Source organism: Cavia porcellus, unplaced genomic scaffold, assembly GCF_034190915.1.
Source record: "Cavia porcellus strain 051 isolate PalLab524CR breed Dunkin Hartley unplaced genomic scaffold, mCavPor4.1 scaffold_28, whole genome shotgun sequence".
Taxonomy (NCBI): Eukaryota; Metazoa; Chordata; class Mammalia; order Rodentia; family Caviidae; genus Cavia; species Cavia porcellus.
In genome coordinates, this window is record NW_026947511.1 from 12,104,218 (window position 1) to 12,126,677 (window position 22,460).

At 37.1% G+C, this 22,460-nt stretch overlaps 1 long non-coding RNA gene across 1 annotated transcript; it reads right to left on the reverse strand.

Moving 5' to 3' along the window:
* Positions 1 to 5,284: 5,284 nt before the first annotated feature.
* Positions 5,285 to 22,414, reverse strand: LOC106028518 (uncharacterized). The gene is made up of 3 exons (XR_001202133.3): positions 22,276 to 22,414; positions 12,630 to 12,801; positions 5,285 to 10,280 (listed from the first exon to the last, which is right to left on the reverse strand). It is a non-coding gene; the product is annotated as an uncharacterized LOC106028518 (long non-coding RNA).
* Between the last annotated feature and the right edge of the window lie 46 nt (positions 22,415 to 22,460).

Below are 22,460 nucleotides of genomic sequence, written 5' to 3' on the forward strand. Positions count from 1 at the left end.
GAGGGGCAGAGGGCCTGAGAGAGAGAAAGGCAGAGAAATAGAGAGTGAGTGCCACAACTTGTCTTAGTGTGTTATATATTTTCTGGCAGCTCTACTTAAATTCACTATAACTTTTGTTTTTTTCCTCCCATCGGTTCTAGGAACTTCTCGGAAAATGTAAGGAGAGAAATTACAAGATTAATGTTTCAGTCTTTGTGTTCATCGAATGTTAGTTATTTCTGAGAACAACCTCTGTCCAATGAGATGCTACTGAGTAACTGTAACCTAGCTTGCAACTTTCTCTGTTATTTAAATCTGGGCTAGCACTCTTTTATGAGGAGTAGGTTCCTCCGAAGGTGAAAATTAACCGAGTTGAAAAAATCCTGGCTCTAAAATGTCCGTTTCTTTCACTGACCACTGACCCTCCTCCTCACTACCTGAAAATTCCCAATAATAGTCTCCGTGTGTCAGTCACACATCAGATGTCTTTGCTCTCCCTGCCTTCTATAGCACACAGGTGGGTGCAGAGCTCCATCCCAGCTTCACCAGGGATCATCTCTGTCATACTAGGCAAAATTTCTACTGGAAGCCTCATTTTTCTTCCTCTATAAAGTAGGCATAACAACAGCACTGAACTCAGGGAGGTCTTCTAAGGTTCAGTGAGATGATGATTGTGAAGAACTTCTCAGAGTTCTTTGTATTCACATAAAGAAAATGTTTAAGTAGTAGATGTGATATTAATACTTTGGAATCTGGAGGGTGAGAGAGGCTTGGGTTTCATTTGATTGAAAGAAGTGTTATGAATTCAAGTTCTACTGGCCCAGGTTCATTTTAAAAACTCATAAGCCATAGGCACTTTTTTTCAGTTCAATCTCACATTTGATAAAATGTATTAACATACACTTGTTCCCTATATCAGATATCAGTTTTAGGTGTAAACAATTCAATATTTGTATGATTCTGATTTTAAATTTAGCACTAATAATCTATGTAGTTTGCATTGCTGTTAGTATCATGAAATTACTATGCTTACACTCAAATTCTTTTGAAGTAATAGTCAAATCTATAGATTCTTTCCAAGGTAGCAACGTTTTAATATATAGTAATTTTTGATGAGGCTTTATATAGTCAGAGTATCCATCAGCTTTCTATTATAAAAATTTTTGGCCTACATAATTTTGATGAAATAGTTTAATCTATACATTTATACCTTTCACCCAAATTCAAGAGTTTATTTTCTGCCATATTTGTGTGCCATTTTCCTATCTACATAAGTAAATGTGTAGTATCTCCCTTTTGGTGAGGCTGGAACATTTTAAATAAGCTGCTGAGTATCGTAATGCAATAGCCTTTACCCCTCAGTTTGCATCTCCTACATAATCTTAACCCCTTTTTCACACTTAAATTTAACACAACTTATCTAACACCTTGTAAAATCCAGCCCAATTTGAGAACTTTTTGTAGCTTATCTTTCAAACAAGAATATATTTAGCCTGGCTCATTTTACCATTTTTAAAAAAATTATTTTTATTTTTATCTGTACATGTTTGCAGTCCATAATATTTCCGTCCATCTTGGGGAAATGGTACATAGACATTTTGCATTAAGATCAGTTTTCCTTCCTTGCCATCCTGGTCCTGCCCTCTCCCTCCATCCAGATTCTTCTCCCATTTCCATAAAGTCTACCTCCCTGTTTCCTACCATCTCTGTGTTGTTTGTTGTTGATTTTCTTGTGGCAATTTCAATTTTAATTAAGTTATTTTTTAGTACATGCTTGCATAACTATGTGGTGCACATTAATTACATTTCCTGTGGGGAGCTGGCACATGTACATAACACATCTTAATCCTTTTGTGCCCTTCCCTTCCCATTCCTCCCTGCTCTCTCCTCACTTGGACCCCTTCCCATTTGCCAAAGCTCTATTAACACTTTTCCTTTAGTTATACTTTTTCCGTCCCCCTTTCCCCCTCTACTTTCATCTCTTGTTACACTTACCATTTGAAAAAAATCTCTCTAACTCCCATCATGTGTTTTTTATTTTGCTCTTTATATTTTGGGTTTCTCATCCAAGAGAACCCATGTGATATTTAAGCTGCTGTGTTTGATTTATTTACCTTAATATGGTCCCAGGTACATTCATTCTCCTACAAATGACTCGAATTCAGCCTTCTGTTTTTACATTGTAGTGCACAATCTTTCCTTGGCATGACAATGAGTTTTTGCATATTTTAGAATGCTTCCATTGTGGGTTGATTTTTTATTGTTTCATCTCCTGTATTTTTCATAAAGCAGAACTTAGGTCTAGATTCTTTACTAAGCTCAGTGCCAACATTTTTGTAAGACTACGTGACATTGACACTGCATATTTCATGTGTCACCACAATGGGGAAAGTTCATTTCAAACTGTTTCAGGGTCATCGTCCTAAGCCTGTCCACCTGGTAAATATGCTAACTCCAGATCTCTCTGTTGTAAACTTTCATTTTCCCTTTAGCCATTATTAAGTAACATGTATGCATTTGGTAAGTAAGGCTCCTTGTGGTACTTTGCCACTGTGAAAAAATATATGCTAAGGTTATCTCAGTAAACTTTTACCTAACAGCTTTAGCATTCCCTAATTGGTCTTATTTATCACAATGGGATTTCAAAGAGAGTTATTTGTCTGCATTGAGTTAGCTTTACTAAATCTCTCTCTCCATCTTACAATAGATCCATAAACTTAACAATAGAAAAACATTCAATTTAATAATAAATGAAACTGATACAGTGTAAATAATGCTTACATTTTATGTTTTTTTTTTTTGTAATAAGAAAAGTCAATAAAGTTTTTCACTCAGGTTTAGCCTTTGAAGAATTCATAACCTCTGATAGGCTGCTGTACTATCTAGTGGATAAAATAGCTGGCATATGAATTCTTTTTAAGGGCATGTTCAGCATGAAACCCCTCTGATGGAGGGGCTCAGCACAATGAGTGAGCATGCCCACGGGTAAGGACAAAAATTATGGTCAGGAGAGTTGGTCTGTCTGAATCTAAAGACACAGAGATCTGTGTGAGAGCTTTCAGGTGGCAGGATAGGGTACGGCACGCAGAGATGGTGGCTGAATATACCTCGGTATGATTTAAATCAAATTGCTAGACATTTTATGAGTATTTATTCTGGGTAAAAGATTCCGTAGCTTTCCTTCTTGCTATTTACTTCCTTGAATTTTAAGAAAGATCATTCTCTGAGTTATTTCCTCATTTAATCACTTGTGGAAGTTGAGTACACACTCACGACTGTGTACCAGGTCCCGAGTGTCTCTGGAAAGTTCTTTATATTTTAATGGTGGTACAGACAGAGTGCTTGCTTCAAAGCTCCTGTCCAAAGGAACTTCAGTCGTAATTCATCCTGGTCTCTTTCAAACATGGTTCTCGCTTATTTGCTTTGTGGTGCTAATTCAATTACTGTTGTGACAGTCATTTGCTTTCCTGACTTGGTCTTAATGGATGCTAGTAATGAGAACTATTTTAAAAGTTAATTTATAAACTGCTTCCGGCACATTAATAAAAAAAATTGTTTTCAATTTGAGAATCTATAATCTTTTTCTTAAACAGTTACTTCTATGAAAATTTTATCTCCCCTGAATTCATTTTTCAGGGGAATTTTGATCCTTCTTATTTTTGATTAAGAGCATGATTTAGGTTAAAAATATGACTTGTGTGTGGAGTGTGGGCCACATTTCCTTTTTATTTTATCTATCAATAAGATGGAAATAAAAATGTTGAGTCCATAGAGCCACTTGAAAAGCTATTTAAGGTAGCATATGTCACATGGGCTCAGCACTAAATAGATGATAACAACGATCACGATGTTATTAATGTCAATGTTTGACACCTAAAAATAATATATGCACTTATTTTCTATCAACAAAGTTTTAACAGAAATCCTGATGCACTTTCTTTGCTTGGGTTGCTTCTCACTTTACTTTGGCATATATATTCATTAAGCTCATAACTTCTATCATTTCCCCCCTCTAAATGTTTAATTCCTTACTGTGCTGAGCCCCTCAATCAGAGGTGTTTCATGCCCTTAAAAACACATTCAAGGCTGGTTTTCTAGAATCTCAGTCAGTTAAACCCAGGTTGTTTGCTGTTTTCAAACTCATACTGTGTAGTTTTCCTGTATCCTCATCAGACTGTTCCTTCCACCCTAAGGCTTTCACCCTCCTAGCTTATAAACTGCTTTTGTCTTTATGTGAAGTCGTATTAGTTCCTCAGTGCCCAGGTCAATGTTACCTACATTGAGGAAACTTGCGTAAGTCCTAATGATACTGCAGATTATTGCTTGTCTTCAGATTTTTATAGTACTTTACATATAGTTATGTTAAACACTCCAGAAGTCATACATCAGGCATTAGCCCTTAACAATGTGTAGGAAGAGTTTTTACCTCTCTGATGGGCCATGACATCCAAAAGGTTAAAAGCAATTAGCCCTTTTATATTGTATGTTATTGTGGTTTGTAGCATTGCTATTTTCTTTCTCAAGACACTCTTGGTAGCCTGCTTTTCCCAATATTTCTGGAGTATCCCTAAAGATTGACAAGAATGCAAACATGACGGCTCTGTCATCTTGTAGCTTTGCTTCTATATTCCTCTCCTTCTGTCCTACTTTGATGCATTCCATGGCCTCCACCACTTCCTATTCTTTTCCGTCTCCACCTGATGGAGAAGGTAGGCACTGTGGCTCCTACCTCCTCCTGCCTCCCGCTGTAGTCTCCCGTCTCTGCCACCACCACAACCTGGTAGGGTACTGTTGTAAAGTGGGGATGAATGCCTCTTAATACTCTCAGTTACATTTGCGCCTTCAGCACCTCCAAGTTTTTAGCACTTTTTCCTTTTCAGATTTCCCAGTTTCACCACTTTGGACTCAGTTCAAAGATCCTAAAGGCTGGGCTAGGAGTTCAGTTGTCTGTCAAACACCACACACTGTCCGTGCCTCCCTCTGACATCTGAGGCTCTGTTACTGACTAAACTTTTGTATGCTACTACTTTTCCCATTAGGATGAGTGATTGCCAGTAAGATCCAAAGGGATATTTTTAAAAACAACATGAAGACCCTCTTTATACCAATTCCCCAGGCTTTTCTAGATATACCTGGATGTCAGTTCCAGTGTAATCAAAGCCTCTGCTTCAAAGCACCATAGCATGCCTCGCATGACGGTGACTGGATTGTATGCTTGCTTATGACGCGGCTCAACTCCACAGTGCCTAGAGCACAGTGTGATGAGTTAAAGTACTTAACATTATTGACTCTAGACTATGCATAATGTTTCATGTCCCTTAGGTGGTTTAGTCATTGCTAAAAATCTGTAAGGGGATATTATTCCCGTATGTGACTCACTGTCTTCTATTTGCTCCTGTAATTCTATTTCTAACTTCTCCACTTGTTTTCTGATCTGGGAAGCTGACACACATGAACCTCAGTAGGGCTGCTTTTTCCTGGGGTTTCTATGACTTTTGCTGTTGGGAAGCACTGGCAGGAGATCAGAGTAAGAGAAGATCGAGTGATGGACACTAATCATTTCCAAAGCCTTCATTATTCTTTCCCTAGTTCGGGCTGGGACTTTGTCCTGATTTCTCTGAGCTTTTCAAAATACCCTTTTTCTCAGTATCTCTTAAGCCCCTCCCTTTCTCCTACATTTTAGGGGTGGGTATAACTTACCCTCACCAGGATCAGAGTTCTTTACCATTTGTGATATGTCCCTGCATCCAAGGCTTCTCCTTTATCAACCTTTATGAACCAGTCTGTTAAGCCCAGCTTTAATTATATGATTTCAAGTAAGTCATCCTTATCTCTCTGTAACTTTGAGTGCAAACCATGTTAGTGAGGTACCTGAGTCTACAGATGTTAAGGAAATTGCTCAAGATCACTATGCTAAAGATACTGATATGGGAATTTATATCCAAGGACGTGGCTTGAAGGACACACAGAAACGCATTTGAATGCTAGGAGGCATGATGCTTGGTGGGCAAACAGACTGCACTTTTAATCACCGAATCCAGGTTCCCAAACTGGCTCCATAACCTAGATATAGTATAATATCAGACAAAATGCTTTAACTAATATTTAGTTGCCACATCTGTGAAATGGGCATGTGGCCTACCTTAGAATTATGAGGTTAAAGTTGATAAGCTAACTTATGCAGAGTACTAGCATATCATCTGGCACATAATGAATACTTAATAAGAGCTATTAATAAGGGGTTATTTGGAACTATGGGAGAATATGAGAAAAGTTTCATGTGTAGAGGGTAAATCCCAAATGCATGAAGACTTTCAAGTCTAAGCTTGTGTCACATTTATTATTTTCCCATTGACCAGAGCACGTTACGTAGCATAACCTAGAGTCATGTGAGGGGGGTTTCCCAAAGCCATAAATATGGGAAGAGAATTATCGTAGTGATTTTTGGAAATAATGTACCACAGACACATCTTTTCTCAACAGGCTAATATAGTAGTAGTAATGATAATAGTCATAGTAATAGTAATATCAGTAATAAAAAGAAAGTAGAATACTACAACAAACATTGGTTTAAATTAGTCAGGCAGTTTTTTTTATATATTTACTTCTTTCTTGCATTGACTCTGGTTAGTCTGTTGCGTTTGCAAACATCTTTTTTAGATGATGTTTTGTTTTGGTCCTGGGATCGAACTCATGACCTCGCCTCTATATAATGTTTTAAGAGAGTAAAGAAGTCAGCAGGCTTCATCAGGAGCCTTCTTCCTGGCTGTTCATTCCTGTGGTGATAACCACTAAATTGCAGCTATTATTGTGGAATTAGAATGGTGGAGAGAATCAGAGTGGTTATATTCAAACATCCTTCTCTGCGCTCTTAAAAGGGAAGTCTATCTTTTTAGTGAGGACAAGCACGTATTGTCATGTTTTTTTTAATGACAGTTTCACAATTTCAACTGAAAATGTTCAAAAAGTTGCTAATAAATGAAAAATAAGTCTTAACTCTGGGCCTTGTAGAGAGATAGGCAGTATAAATACTGGACACTTCGCACAAGTTTTCCAAGTATACATCTAATCTGTGACTAAGCTTGCAAATAATAAGATGCATATGTAATCCTGCCCACCATCAAAACTGGAAATGACCTGGATCTCTAAACATGACAGCAAAAGATGTCACTGCTCCATAGACCAGAGTTACTACTGAAGAAAAATTTGTCTATTCTAATTGTTCTATGGAAAAAAATTTTACCTTTAGATGTCATATCACTGTCCAATGTTTAAAATCAAAGACAGGTGTCAGTTTATTAGTTCTATTCCTTTATGCTATTGCTATTATTTTTATACCATTTTATTGGTGAGTCAGTATTTTAAGTTTAGGAATGTAAATTTAACTGCATTCTGAATTATAACTTTTTAGTACTAATTTATATTGCCTACAGGGACTTCATCATTTAGTCTTGCTGTGTAACAAACCATTTTAAATTTGAGTGGCTTCAAAAATAATCATTTTATTTATCATTCTATGTGTCATAAATTTGGGTTCAGCTCAGCTTCAGTGGTCTCTGCTCCTGACTGTACTGGCTGGGCTCATTCAGAAACTTGCAGTCAGTGAGGGGCTGATGATCTCACTTACATGTCTGGTAGCTGTTTGCAAGGACAGTAGAGGTAACTGGATCGTGTTCCACTTACCATGCAGTGGATAGGGCTGATTCTCTAGGTGGTGCTCACAATTTTCCCAGCACTAGTAAGAGTGGGAAAATTCCAAATGCATGAACACTCTTCAAGTCTCGGTAGTACCACATTTACTAATGTTCCATTAACCAAACCAAGTTACACGGATAAGCCTCATCAACATGAAAGGGAACCGACTACAAACATGGATACAAGAAAGGAATTGTATAAGGGACTACCACAGCACACAGTTCCAAAATGATGTGTGACAGTTAGAACAGTATTCATGTAAGTTTCTAGACAAAACTTACTATGACACAATAATTCTACCTAGAAATACATGAAGACATTTAATGTTATTTAAATTAAGTACTGTGCTGAGAAATTGCTCTTAGTATTATCACACCACTACTATTTAATTTTAAAATCACTCAGTAATAAAGTTACAACTATCATACTATTATCCCCATTTTTCACATGAGGAGACATGAGACTTAGAGAGGTTATAGATCTTTCCCAATTTGTAATAGCCAAGGATGTAACATTTAGGGAGCTCTAAGAGTGTAGCATATACATATATATATATATATATATATATATGAATGTAATATATAAGAATGTAATGTACAGTTATATATTTAGCATGGTATTTCCATACACTGTTCAGTGAAAACAAGGATAACATATTAATCTGTTATTAATAATTGAGCATGAAGATACTTTATCTTAAAAGTCAGGTCATGCACAGCTATAAAACTAAGAACTAAGTTAACATTTTAAATTTCCCATAACAGACATTTCAGTAATTGGTTCTATGTTTTGTTTACTGGAAGTGATTATAAATTCTAGTTTACAGAAAAGTCATATAAATTTATATACACTATTGTTTTCAGAAAAGTCATATTATTTTGCTTACTACTAAATAATCAAAACTTTTCAAGTACCATCCTAGCAAATTATATCACTACATCTCTAACTACTTACCAAAACATTAAATTATTGGCTAACCTTTTATTGTTTCAATGATTATGAAAAGAGGTCTTTATCAAATCTTAAAGGATGTCATTTATTATTTATTGGGATTTAAAGTAAATGTTTAAGGAGGAAAATTCTGCACATTGCATATACATCACTTTTTCATTAATTACATAGGGGGGAAAAATTGGAAAGCACCTTTAAAGGATATTTTAAGGAAATAAAGAGTGGGTTAATACTGTAATTGCTAATACTCTTTTATTTTCTTGGATAGAGTCTATATCTAGTCATTGTATGTTAACTTTTATATCAAAGCTCAGTGAAAATGGCTCATTAATTCTTTCATTGTTCCATTCTTTGACAATTAACTTGAAATCCAAACATGAAGAGGGCATCATATAAAATCTGGAGTTATCAGTATAACTTTTTGAAATTGCTAGATGAGAATGTCAGAGACACAGGGAACAGGAAGCTCTGGCTAAGAATGCAATGGGTTTTTCTTTCCAGTGCTGTATTTAGCTTATAACTCTCTCTCTTAACAGTCAATCTCTTAGTATTATAATATGACAGAAGCTACCTCTCTGCTATTCCTTGGTTTGCTAAAAGCAGATACAGATTCAGGTTAAAAGCTCAGATGAAGATTATTTGAAATGTTCCACATATGAATTAATTTTAATGATTAACTTTCACCATCAATTTATATAAGTGGGTCTCAACTTAGCATGCATCATATATGTAATGGCAATTTCTATTTGACAATGTCTGGAGATATTTTTAGTTTAATAATTCAAGATGAGAGGGTGATATTTGGCATCTAGTGGGAAGGGGCCAGAAATATTACTAAGCATCCTGTAGCACTCGCCCCACCAAGAATTACCTGTCTCAAAATATCAATAGTGCTGAGGTTGATTAAATCCTGATTTATATGAATGAATTATTTAACTAAGCTAGCCATTGATACATGCAGTGATCTCTAAAGGTGTTTTAGAAAGGATATTTCCATGTGTGAAGGAAATTAAATTAGATCACTTGTAAAACCTATTGAAATGTCAGTTTCCCATTTATTTTATTTCTTTAGAGGTGCTAGCCAAAAGCCTAAGGAATTAGTGAAAAGTAGTGAATATTAAGTTTAACGGTCTAGAGGGTATATTTTAGGGTGACGCATTTGTCATGTAGATACTGAATAAATGTAAGAGAAGGGCAAAGGAAATGGTGACTTTTTTGCTGTGTCTGAACACTGTTAATGAGCAAAGCTTACATTGAGATATTCATATATTTTGAAACCATGGAAATTTAATAATTTTCTAAATTTTCACAATTTGGTACCTAGATTGCAGTAACAGTTTCATGGTTACAAGTATCTGTGGTAATCAGCTTTTGATTACTGCAACAAGTACCTGAGATATTTTGGTGTATATAGAGAAAAAGGTTTATTTTGGCTCACATGGTTGGGCTTTTTAGTCCACAGCTGGTTGGCATTATTGCTTTTGAGCCTGTGGTGAGGCATTTAATCATAGTGGGAGTGTGTGGCAGAAAAAGCCCCGTATGTCATGCTAGAAATAGAAAAAGAGAGAGCAGAAATCTTGAAATCTTCTATTTCAAGGGTGTGATGATAATGGCCTGGATTTCCACTCTTTCCTTTCTTTAAGTATTTCACAATTCTGAAAAATAAATAAATAGATAAATAAAATTTCACAATTTTGGGCAGCACTACAGCAGGGCCCAACCCAGGAGTCTTTGTAGTACATTTCAGATACAGTCATATCTGCCCAAACTCTTCATATTAGCCAAGTGCGCTTTGCTGCACCTAAGTTATCCCTTAATGTTATAAAGATTATACACAGCATACACTAATACATTCTCACTATAAATATTGCATATATTGTAACACATGATAGTTTTCCTTCACCTTCCTCACTCCTACTCCTCGTTATCATGGTGATAATTGATGAGCCTGACATAAATTTAAATAAATATACATATATTTTACATATCATGTAAATCAAGTCACAAATTTTTTCCATTTTTTAAATTTCAAATCTTGCTAAAGTTCTACCTCCTTCTTTTAATGGTTGTACAAAATTTCATAATGTAACTGTGATATCAATCACTTATTTGCTTAATTATTTAAGGTTTTCATTTACAAGCAGAAAAGAGTTTGTATAAGGGCATGAATCTTCATTTCTATAATTTTAATTTTTAGAAGTAAGACTGCTGAGTAAATGCAGAGTTTCAATGGCTACTGCTTGCTATCCAGGCTTTTTACAACTTATACCCTCCTTAGTAATCATATGGGCCCTTTGATATTAAAGATGTATCACTATTAAAAATTTTGTCAAATGCATAGACAAAAGTTCAACTTTATTAATGAAAATGAGCATCTTTTAAAAGTTTTACTGAAATTTCATTATTTTATTGACTTCTAAGAATTCTTTGTATGTTATAGATATCAATTGTATTTCATGCATTTATAAGACCTTATCTTGATTAAAAATAGAATTATCATATAGTTAATGAATTCCACTTTTGGTATGTGGCCAAAAGCAAGTAGACTCAAACAGATAGTTGGCTATCAGTGTTCATAGCAGTACTTTTCACAAAAGCCAGGACATGGGAGGAACCCAGGCTTCTATTGACAGATGAATGGATAAATACAACTTTATATACATATACATATGTGTGTGTGTGTGTGCGTGTGTGCATGTGTAAAATAGAACATATAACTTTAGATAGGAAGGGAATTCTGACACATACTGTCTTGGTTAAATTTTTTTTCACTGCTGAGACAAAATATCTGACCTCCAAAATGAAGAAAGGAAAGGTTTATTTAGCTCACAGTTTTTGGAGGTTTCAGTCTGTACTCAGCTGGCTCCAAGGCAGGGTGGCATGGCTGAGGGGCAGCTGTTCATGGCAGCTGCAACCATCAAGAGTGAAAAGGGCAAAAGAGGGAAAGCATGCCTCCTTCCCTTCCTTATACTGTATGCCAGCTTGCTGCCCCTGGGTGGGTTTAGCTAGCTTTAGCTATTGCTAGGATTGGCACTCACATTGCTAATCCTAGTAATAGACAATGAACCAGTCACAAATGCTAGACTCAGGAGCCTTCAAAAGTCCTGCTCGCCGTGATCACATGAGGCTTTGGGGAGACATACAGACACAAACTTAACACATGTTTTGTGAGTGACCCTTGATGACATTATGCTCATTAAAACAAGCCAGTCACATAAGGACAAGTGCCATATGATTCCACTTAAATGAGGTAAGCTGTAGTCAGACCTCATACCTGTGTCCCAGTTTTCATTTTAGAAAAGTCAGTGGTGATAAATGAAGATGAAAAGTGATAATGATAATGTGAATGTACTTACTGCCACTGAATTTGTACACTTAAAATGACTAAAATGGAAAATTTTATTTATATTCTGCCACAGTATAAAAAATTGGAAACTGTTGTCTATGTAAGTGTTTTTTGAATTAACAAGTGCATATTTATAATATATACTACACAGTTTTTTGGCCTAATTTTCCAACACTAGTTCATTGCCCAGAAAACAAGTACAGAACTTCAAAACAGGATGCTGGGAAAACAATAATAGCTACCATAGTATATCTTGTTATCTCCACAGTAGTTGTCTATTCCATCAAGTATAGCAAAATCAAACCAAAGATAAAACAATAAAATCAATCAAAACAGAATATTGAATAAAGCAAAACAATGAATCGGAACAAAGCAAAACAGTGAAAACAGTATTGGACTTCAAAGACAAGATAGAAGAAAATCTGCTATATTTGCTATATTGCATACCATCAACCTCCCAAGAGACACTCAGATCACTGGCCCCAGCGTTGCATAATCAACCAAACAACACAAGCATTTAGTTGCTTTATGTATCTTAGCTGCTATTAACTCAGTCTGTCCTAGGAACCAGCGGGTTACTATAGGGGTTGCAGTGGGAGGGGAGGAGGCTTGATTTGATTCTCAGCCCATATGGTGCTAGTAGGCTTGTGCTGCTTACCAGGAAAGCTGGATTGCTGATTTCTTGGTTGGTTCCCCAAGACCTGGCATGGCAAATTCTTGGAAGATGCTGGCTTTTCTTTTCCTGGAGCATGTGCAGCTTGCGTTGCTTACCAGGAAGGCTGGATCCTTGATTTCTTGGTTGGTCCCCCAAGTCCTGGCATGCTATATGACTTTAGAATACATTAAATAGTTGATGAGTGGGGAGCAGAATATTTGTTTTTCAAACATTTGTCACAATTAAGAAGCATCTGTGTCATATAAATTTAAAAATCAATTCATTTCTGTTTTTACACTATTGTTATGATTTCACTGAATTTGTGGATAAATCTATTTGTGAAGCTATATCATAATTATTTTTATTTTTCTAAGTGTCATCATTTTTTAGCATTAAAAATTATTCTAGTTGGTGACTTTTATGCCTATGTCCTTCTTCTGTTTTTCTCACATCCATACATGCATGTGCATGTGCACACACATACACACACACACACACGCACACACACACACGCTTCATTCTTTTGCCTCCCTTCCTCTGTAGTATAATAACACACTGAGAAAAAGCCAAGGTGAAATCTCTTTAGAGTTTTCATTTTAGTCACTTACACTTCCATGTCCCTTAACACTAAGTAGCTCCCCCTGCATCCTCATGAGTGTCTTTATTTCTGTTTTGTTATTTAGTTACTCATTTAACTTTAAGGATCACAGCACAACTGACCAGAAGGAATAGAGCTCCCTCATACCTGTGTCCTCCCATACTCACAGCTTGTTTAGGGCTTGCATCTAGATGTCACCCCAAAGCCTCTTGGAGTCAAAGATAGAGCTGGCTCAGACATGGCTCAATCTAAAGTGTGTGATGCTGGAATTGAGGTTTGTGATTACTAAATCAGTCCACTAATTGGTGGCACCCACCCTAACCCTGGTAGTCAGGTAGAACATAAAGGGGCACAAAGAAGATGCTAAGTTCACTTAGATTTGCTTCTTCACTACCTCGTTGCTCTGTTACCTTCTTTCTGCCCACCATGCACTGTTTCTCCTCGGCAAGCCACGTCTGACATGCAGCACTGCCTTAGAGTCAACTGATGATGGCCTGAAACAAAATGTGAACAAAACTAAACCTTTTCTCCTTCAACTTTGGGTATCAGGTATTTTTGTCCTTAGCAATGAAAAAGTAACTAAGACATAGCCTCTCCCACTACCAACATCCCACCAGAGTCATATAGTTTCTACCACTGATAAACCCTTATTATCATTGTACCCAGCGCTCATAATTTAGACTTTACTCTCTTTTTCAAGGATGTGTAATCTCTTGCTATTTTGCCCATTTAGCCTCAAATTCTTGGGTTCAAGTAATCTTGCCTCAGCCTCTTGACAAACTGGGACCAAAAGAGCACATGGTGGGGTATTGTACATTCTGTGGATCTGGACAAATATATAATGCCATGTACCCATCACTGTAGTATTTAAGGAATATTTATGTAGAATAAATATTCCAGAATTCCTAAGAATCATCTGTGCTCTGCCTATTTCTCTTCCTCATGCCCTAGCAATCCCTCTCAAGGGCCGATATTCTGCCTTACTGATTTCTGTCTAAAGTGTCCAGCAGAGTGGCTGTGACCTGCAGGAAAGTGTGCACAAACATTTGTCAAACGCATGTAAACCAAGAACACCTGCTCGGGTTCTGCAAACATTTCCCCTTAATTTCCCTCACACAGGAAGAATGCCAGATTCATATTGTCAACAAAAAGATTGTTGGCGTAAATGGTCTCTTGTACTTTCTTAGAATGTTAATTTGACATTTGCACCAAAGATAAATCAGTTTGTCTGACTATGCGGGGTGGAAGTTGTAGGTCCTGATTGATCGCCACACACTGTACCCTAACCCTCTGCACTTGTGGCATTTCCCAGGTGTTCTTAGCCTTCTGTTTCTGCTCTTCACAGTAAACTGTACAAATGTTCTCGGTTGACGATTTTAAAGAAAGACTTGGTTTTGACGGATACACCCAAGCTATAGAAAGGATTTGGAGGAAAGGCAGTCATTGAAATTGCTACACGTGTGTGCGCTCACACACATAACACGCCAGCACCACTTCCTGTTACCCTAGGGCATTCCTGGCAGAGTTCCTTGCTGATGGTTTTAGCCACAGTCTGAGTAATGTCTGCCTCTTTATGCACTGTAAAGTGATCTCTCTTTATTAGCTGAAGACTTGAATGAAGGGCAGCGGGTACCGTGTCTCCCTGGTTCAATATCTTTGGGCTTTTTGCCGCCTCTCTGCTCCCTGCAGACTGTGATGGCTGAAACGGATGACCTGAAATGGGAGACCGTGCTGAGACAAAATGTTTCTCAGTGCAGAGGAAGACCTGATAACTAACATTCTAAAATTCCTATAGGGAAGTTTTGACTGTTGCTTTCATGTGTTCCATGTTTATGAATGCTGCTGGAATGGGGCCATGTAGAGTGCTGATTTGAAAAATCTAATCAATGTGATACTAAGAAGTGCTACCTATGAATATGGGTCTTAATATATCCTGGAATACCACAGCTGTGTAATTAATTTTTAACAAATATAAAAGGAAATCATAATTTGTTTTTCTAATAAATGTCTAGACATTCTGACAAACTTATTTTCAAATAAATCTGCCCTCACTGAATCAGATACAGCGAACATGAATAACTGAAATAACTATGGAATTCTGAACAGGAGACCAAGAAATTAGTTATAACAGATTTAAAATGCTTATAGACTGCACCTTATGCGTAGCAAAGGTTTAACATTTTTACATAGAAACTATTGATTTGAAACACTCTAAGATAAGAACAGATGAATGTCTCTGTTAACAAAGAGCAAGTTAGAAGGGCTAAGATCAGAGGTTCAAAATATTCCTAAAAAATACATACAGAATCATATCTGGTTTTGTTCATAAAACATTATGCCATTCTGAAGTTATTAAATATGATTAATACATAAGAAGTGTCTGAATTTCTTAAAAGGAAAGGAAATCTTTACATAATGCCTACATGAGAGAATGGTCCACACTCTCTAAATTCAGCAGTGTTCCTGCCACGTTACTGAGCATTTTGTCTCAAAGTGGGACAATGTGATATGCTGCATTTGATTAACAATCCTGAAAATCAGGAAATAATAGCTCTAGGTTAAGTGCAGTAATGGGCTTGCATACAAACCAGGCATTAAATCGTATTTCTGGGAAATGTGAGTTTATAGACAGATATACTTACTACAAGGGGAATTATTTTATGAGAGTTACACAAGGAAATGGTACTGGCCAATGACTGCAGAGAACAGGGATGAATGAGAGAGTTACTTTTCATTGTATCTTCTTTGATGATACTTTTAAAATTGTTTCACGTATGTGATTTTCCTATTAAAAAGAATTTATCTTAAAAATTTCGAACAAATTACTCCAATTTCTTTCATTAAAAAAACCTAGCTAAGAAGTCAAATCAAATAAAAACTAAACTTTAAAAAGAATTTGTAGTCTTTCCCTACTTTCCTCAAACATCTGACATTAGTATTTGATCCTGGAAGGTGACGATTAAATTTTCACGTGTAACTATGAAAATGCATTCAGTTAATCAATAATAATCCAAGATTTTAAAAATATATTCCAATCGTTGAACCATTTGCCAAAAATAAATAATACTACAAAAAAGGAGTTATTGATATTTTCCAGATGACAAAACTGCATTCAGTGCATTGAGATCTTTGTCTAAGATCACAAAGTTAATTCACTATTCAAGATAAATTATAGTTACACTTCTTCTCTGGAGTAATTTAATGAATGAATCCAATCCCTTTTAGAACCTGCATTTGGGAGGACTTACATGTCAATTAGAATAATGTATAATTTTAAACATAAGCATCTTTTATGGAAGGGAGTTTGACATATTCAAAAGGCTGTTCATACTGTCATCACTATGCTTTAATATGGGAATGGCGAACCTTGTAGAAGTTTCAGTAATAACAAATAGCTTGTTGTGGCATACATGCCATAGATTTGCCACCACTGCTAGAAGCTTGTAATTTGTAATTACCATTTATGTCCTCAAATATCCATTTGAAGTTCATTATAGTTTCACTGAAAATAACTGGGAAAATCAGACCTCTGAGAATGATAAAACATATCTGGCACTTTTAATAGACTTCACTTTGAATGGTAGTTGAGTAGTTTATTAATTGCCTAACAAATTACCACACACTTTAACACTTAAATCAATACCTACTGATTATCTACAGGTTTGGAAGTGAGAATTCTGGACACAACATTGGTTGGATTCTTTGCTCAGGGTCTTGCTAAACTGCAATCCAGGCACCAATCATGCTGTGCTCTTTTCTGAAGCTGAACATCCTCTTTTCAGTTCATGTTCATTAGCTGCAACAGAATTCATTTCTTAGTGGTTGTAGGACTGAGGTCCCCATTTCCGTGCTGGCTGTCTCTGTAAACCCCGAGCATCAACCTTGATTTCTTTCCATGCGATTTTCCCCATCTTTAAAGCCAAAGAATTGCTTCTGAGTCACATCCCAGTCGCACTGCAGTCTCTACCTTGGAAAGAGCCTAATCCTGCTGAAGGCCTCACTTAATTACGCTAGCCCCTCCCAGATAATGATCTTAAAGTCTACAGAGTTGGGATGTTGCATACATTTGTAAACTCCCTTCGCAAGAGCACTTAATTAGCATTTGACTGAATAATGTATGTGTACAGTGAGGGGGTGAGAGCTTTTCGGGGCATGGGTACAGCGTGCCTAATGCCACCACCATCACCAAAGCTGTCCCTGTCTCATACACTCTTCTCCAACTAAGCCATCCTCCCATCAAAGTCAACAATGTAGGACTACATTACCATTCTGATTTATTTTTATGGGCTATATTTAAATGAAAACATTTTTCTTTCATCTCTGAGAATTTGAGTGCAGAAGAATTTGGTATCCATATCTTCACTGTATAATTGGGATAACCAAGTTTAGAGAGATGAAATTATTAGCCTCAAATAACCTGACCTCTCTGTGTCCATATTCCCAGTCCAAGGTTTTTAACAAACTGAATTTGAGCTCTAAAATGTTTTGTCCTTTTTTCTTAGTTCAGTTTTGTGTTTTAAGTGTTATAGGAAGATTTATTTTTTCAAATCTACACAAAGATATCATAGAAAATCATGAGGGAATGCTCTTGCAGCACAAGAAATAATTTTTTACATCAATAGGATCATCTAGTGATTTATACTTTTATAATTTATACTTTTCTATAGGGTTATTTTAAAAAATTATGACTATTAATATTCCTTATGTAAATGTGATAAATGTAATGCAACAAAATTGAAGTTTGTTTCATTAACGGAACATATTTCATTTGCTGTTTTTGTGTCCTGTGAGGTGGTTAATGGAGATGTGGGTGTGTTTCTGTCCGATGCATGACCACAATCTATAGTCACCAGAATATGGCTAGCTGAAGTGAAAAAATGTTGACTGGGCTGCATGTAGTATACAATCTAGAATGAACTGAAAATACTCGAACTTCCTATTTTTTTATACATTTTTTTTGTCTTTTTTCATTTTTATTGGTACCAGGGATCGAACTCACGAATGCCTGCTTGCAAGGCAGGCGCTTATGCCACTGAGCTAAATCCCCAGCTCTTGAATTTCCTATTAACCAAAGATTACACTTTAAACGGTCCAGGATCAACTAGACTCCATTGTACCTTTGTGTTTTCTCAGTGTTTTAAACCCAGTTGGAAGTTTTGGTGCAGTAGTGTTCTATAAAGGCAATTTCATACTTTCTAAATGTGTCACAGGGAAAATGGAATTCCACAGACTCGCTGTAGGTAGAAAGGGAACGGACAGTGGGTAACTCCTCATTTTAAAAACACGAGGAAAGTGAATTCCAGAGAAGCTAAAGTATTTGCTTAAGATCACACAGCTCAAGAAGTGATGGCAAGGAGATAAGACTCTTGACCTTTGGGCTCTAAATCTAGTGTTCTTTTTAGTTCAGTCATTGTGTCCCCGGATAGAAAATGTGTTAGAAGCAATCTTTCACAAGAACTTCCTTTTCTGCAACCAAGAGAAGTTGTTTGGATCTTGTTGACCTCATTTGTTCCAAAAGGTGAGACCCCTCTGTTTATTTTCCTTTCTCACACCTCTTTTCTCTACTCTTCTGCTGTCATTCATGTAGAGCTTGCTAATGTATATGACCATGTTCTTGCATATGACCATGTTCTTTGGTCTGGATCCTTACAACATGTGCCAAGGTCAGGGTTAATCCAGGATGGGACAACGGGAGCAGTCCACCTGCTCAGCAGGAAATGTAACAATCATTTGTTTGATCTTAGACCATCAGAATATTTAGGGGCAGGAATGTGTCTCAGTCTCTTTTTCAGATGCACTTGTTGAGATGCACTACTGACATCCACAACTTGAAGAAAGAGAAATTTTCTTTGGCTCACAGTTGCTGAAGCTTCGGACCGGACCAGCCAGCTCCAACACAGAAATGGCACAGTGGAAGGTTCTGGGTGGAAGAAAGCTGCTTGTGTCATCCAGGTAGGAAGCAGAGAGAGAAGGGAGGAGCCTGAAGGAGATGCATCCTTCTGGGTCACACATCCTGTGACCTTCATCAATTAGGATCCAGCTTCTAACAGCACATTCACTGTGAATTCATCCAGGGGCTGATTCACTGGGGAGTCCAGCACCCCATGATCCAATTATCTTTCAAACACACGAGGCTTGAGGGCAATTTAGATCTAAATCACAGAGGAATATATTCTCACTGGCATTGTTTATCTATTCTAGAAGATATGGGTAATAAAAATAAGACTTTTAGCTTTACTATTGTTTTACATTTTTAAATAGCTATCATCCTCCCATTGTCCTTTCTAATACAGATGTAGATTAAAGGACAGAATTCCTTAAGCATGACTTACATATTTAACTTTCAGCTTCTTCAGAAAGTGCTCCTTACTAGATAGAAGAGAGAAAGGGAGACAAAGCAGTCATATGTTTGAAAGCCCATAGTCTTGTTTTAATGTAAAAAAACATTTGAAATCATACATGGAATGTATACTACATCTCAAAGTATTGTAAGAAAAAACTTTGGTAAAGTGTTTGAACTGAATTTTCATGAGATATTAAACTTAATGTGTTCTCCATGAACAGAAATATGTTTGTCACTGGGCTCATAGAGAAGTGCATATTTCATGCACTTCAAGTGGAAGGAGGGTTATACAAAGACAGACAGCTGAGGTCAAATCTGGACAAAATGACTATGGAAAGACACTAAAACTGACGAAGCTTCAGGTCATTCATCTGTGCAATGGAACTGAGTAATCATAAGAGGGCCTCCAGGCACACCGAAGGGCTGAGCTCTGTATGGGCACAAGTAAACAATAATGATTTGGCTTATTGTCATCACTATGCAGTGGCTAAAAGATGTCTAGTTTTAAAAAATGTTTTCCTTATTTCTCTCAGATATAAAATATGAAGACATTGCTACAGGTATTTAAGGACATTACCTCCACTTTGTGATTAAGATTTTTATTTAGCAAACTTCTCCAATGGCACTAGATGGCGACCTTCTTTAAGAAAAAAAATGGTCTTAAGGTTTCATTAATATTTATATTTCTGTGCTGACAGATGTAGAATTGCTTACAACAAGGGAAATTTCACATCTTTGAGCACTAGATCAGCTAAAATCCTAGAATTTCTAGATGTTCAGGTTCAAGCTAGAACAGAATGGGAGTTTTGCATTTCAACTTCTGTTCTAGTGTAATATTGGACTCCTCTCCACAGTCTCATTTTTCCACTTGATAATATGAGGTGGTTGAGTTAGATCATCTTCTAAAGTCACTTCAGCACTTCTATTATATGAGTTTTAATAACTCAATGTTTATTATTCTACCAGCCTGCTTTTCTGCTTTCTTTGGGTTTGAAATGAAATAACTAAGATTTAACTTAAGTAGGTACCAACCATATTTAAGTTAAAACTGACTTGTTAAAAATTGTTTTATCCTAGAAATGGATTTAAAGTTTTGCAGTATGTAGTAGAATCTTTGTTTAAATATTTCTTTTTAATAGCAGTGGAAACATATTTGAATATTTTCATTTAAAATAGCATAAGACTTGGGAAAGGGCTAGGGGTATATAGCTCAGCAGCACAGTACCTACCTGGCAAGTGCAAGGTCCTGAGTTCAATTCCCAGTACAACAACAACAACAACACAAAGACAAGGGAAAAATGTCTTGAGTCATTTAAAAACTATACTTCTTTTCAAAAATAAAGTTGAAACTATGCTCTAAATTTTAAAAAACCATTATGGTTTTATATATTATTTTAAAATGCCTATTATTTGGGGTTGTTCTAAAAGAATGGTAGCAGATTAAGTTGTTCATATGGGAGAAGCAAAGGAACAGTAACCATAAACAACACAGAGAACCCTTTCTTCCAAAATGAATAAGTAGATACAGCCCTACTTGGGTATCTGGAACCACAAAGAAATTCGGATGTGGTTTATCGTAATTGTAATGTAAATTAATCAGATGACTAGAACAGGAAATAATAAAGAAATCTCTAAAATAAAATACACTTTAGAATTCCTTTATTAACTAAATTATATGCCTGTTTTTCCTTAGTAGTTTCAGACCAGGAAGAATAAGTTTTTGAAAGTAGCCAATCATTGTACATTGATTTTTTCTGTTTAAGGAAAGTTACTATTTCAGAAAGAATTCTTATGTGTCTTAGTTGCATCTGTTAAACAAAAACATTGATTTGTTGAGAATATCTGAAAACGCCCCTCCTACACACCAGAGAAACTCACAGTGATTTACGTTATGAAAAATGCTCTCTGTGGCCCAGAGAGCACACATATTTTTAAAGCCTAGGAATGAGCAAATATCTGGGATCAAATAGGTGAAATAATCCCTCTGATAGAGGATGCTCAGGTAAGAAAGAAACTCAGATGATTACAGATGCAGTTTCTCCCCTAACCCGGAATTTAGGGTGAGCCAGCACTTAGGCACCTCAACACTTCAGCCACTTCGAAACTGTGAAAGATGACGTGACATAACTTCGATGTTCAGTCTACCAAACTGTGGACGATTAAAATGTATACTCTTAAAGGTTTACAAGCACCGCACGGTAAACATTTGGCTCCTTATCATATATTCATTCCATTTCCCCTCCAACAAATGTAGTTTACAATTTCCAGTAGTTTTAAAGCGAAAAAAACTTGGAATTACTATTGCCCTGTCATTCTTCTTACCTAGAGTCCTAATGTCAGGATTTCACAGTAACACACACACACACACACACACACACACACACACAGGCACACACTCTCCTTAGGATCCAGTTACAAGCCCTGCGTCATCCACCAGATCACATGGTAATTGTTGGTATTTCAAGGATCAAGTGGCATACAGCTCCCCCTCCCACCCATCCCACTCCCTTCTTTTGGTACCATATAGCCCGGAAGAGTGAGTTTGGCGTGATGGAGTGAGTCCGGACTGCGCCAGCCCAGCCGCGGCCGCAGACCGGGCGCTCGGCGGCGGGGGCGCGCGCGCTCTCCCGGAGACGGGGCGCGGGGCGGGAGGGGGTCTCAGGGGAGGAAGGGCAGCTCTAATTGGCTTCTCAATGAAAGCTAATCACCTTCTCCCGGGAGAGGCTGGGGATTAGCACTCTGCCTCTGCTCCGCGGCGCTCTCAGGCTCCTCATCCTGCTCCGGGGCTTTCAGTCCATTCAGCAGAAGCGGCCGGCGGCGAGCGGCTCCGGGCACCGGCAGGGGCTGCGCTCCTCTGCGCCCCGGGACTCCGCGCCCCGCCGCTCCCCGCTCC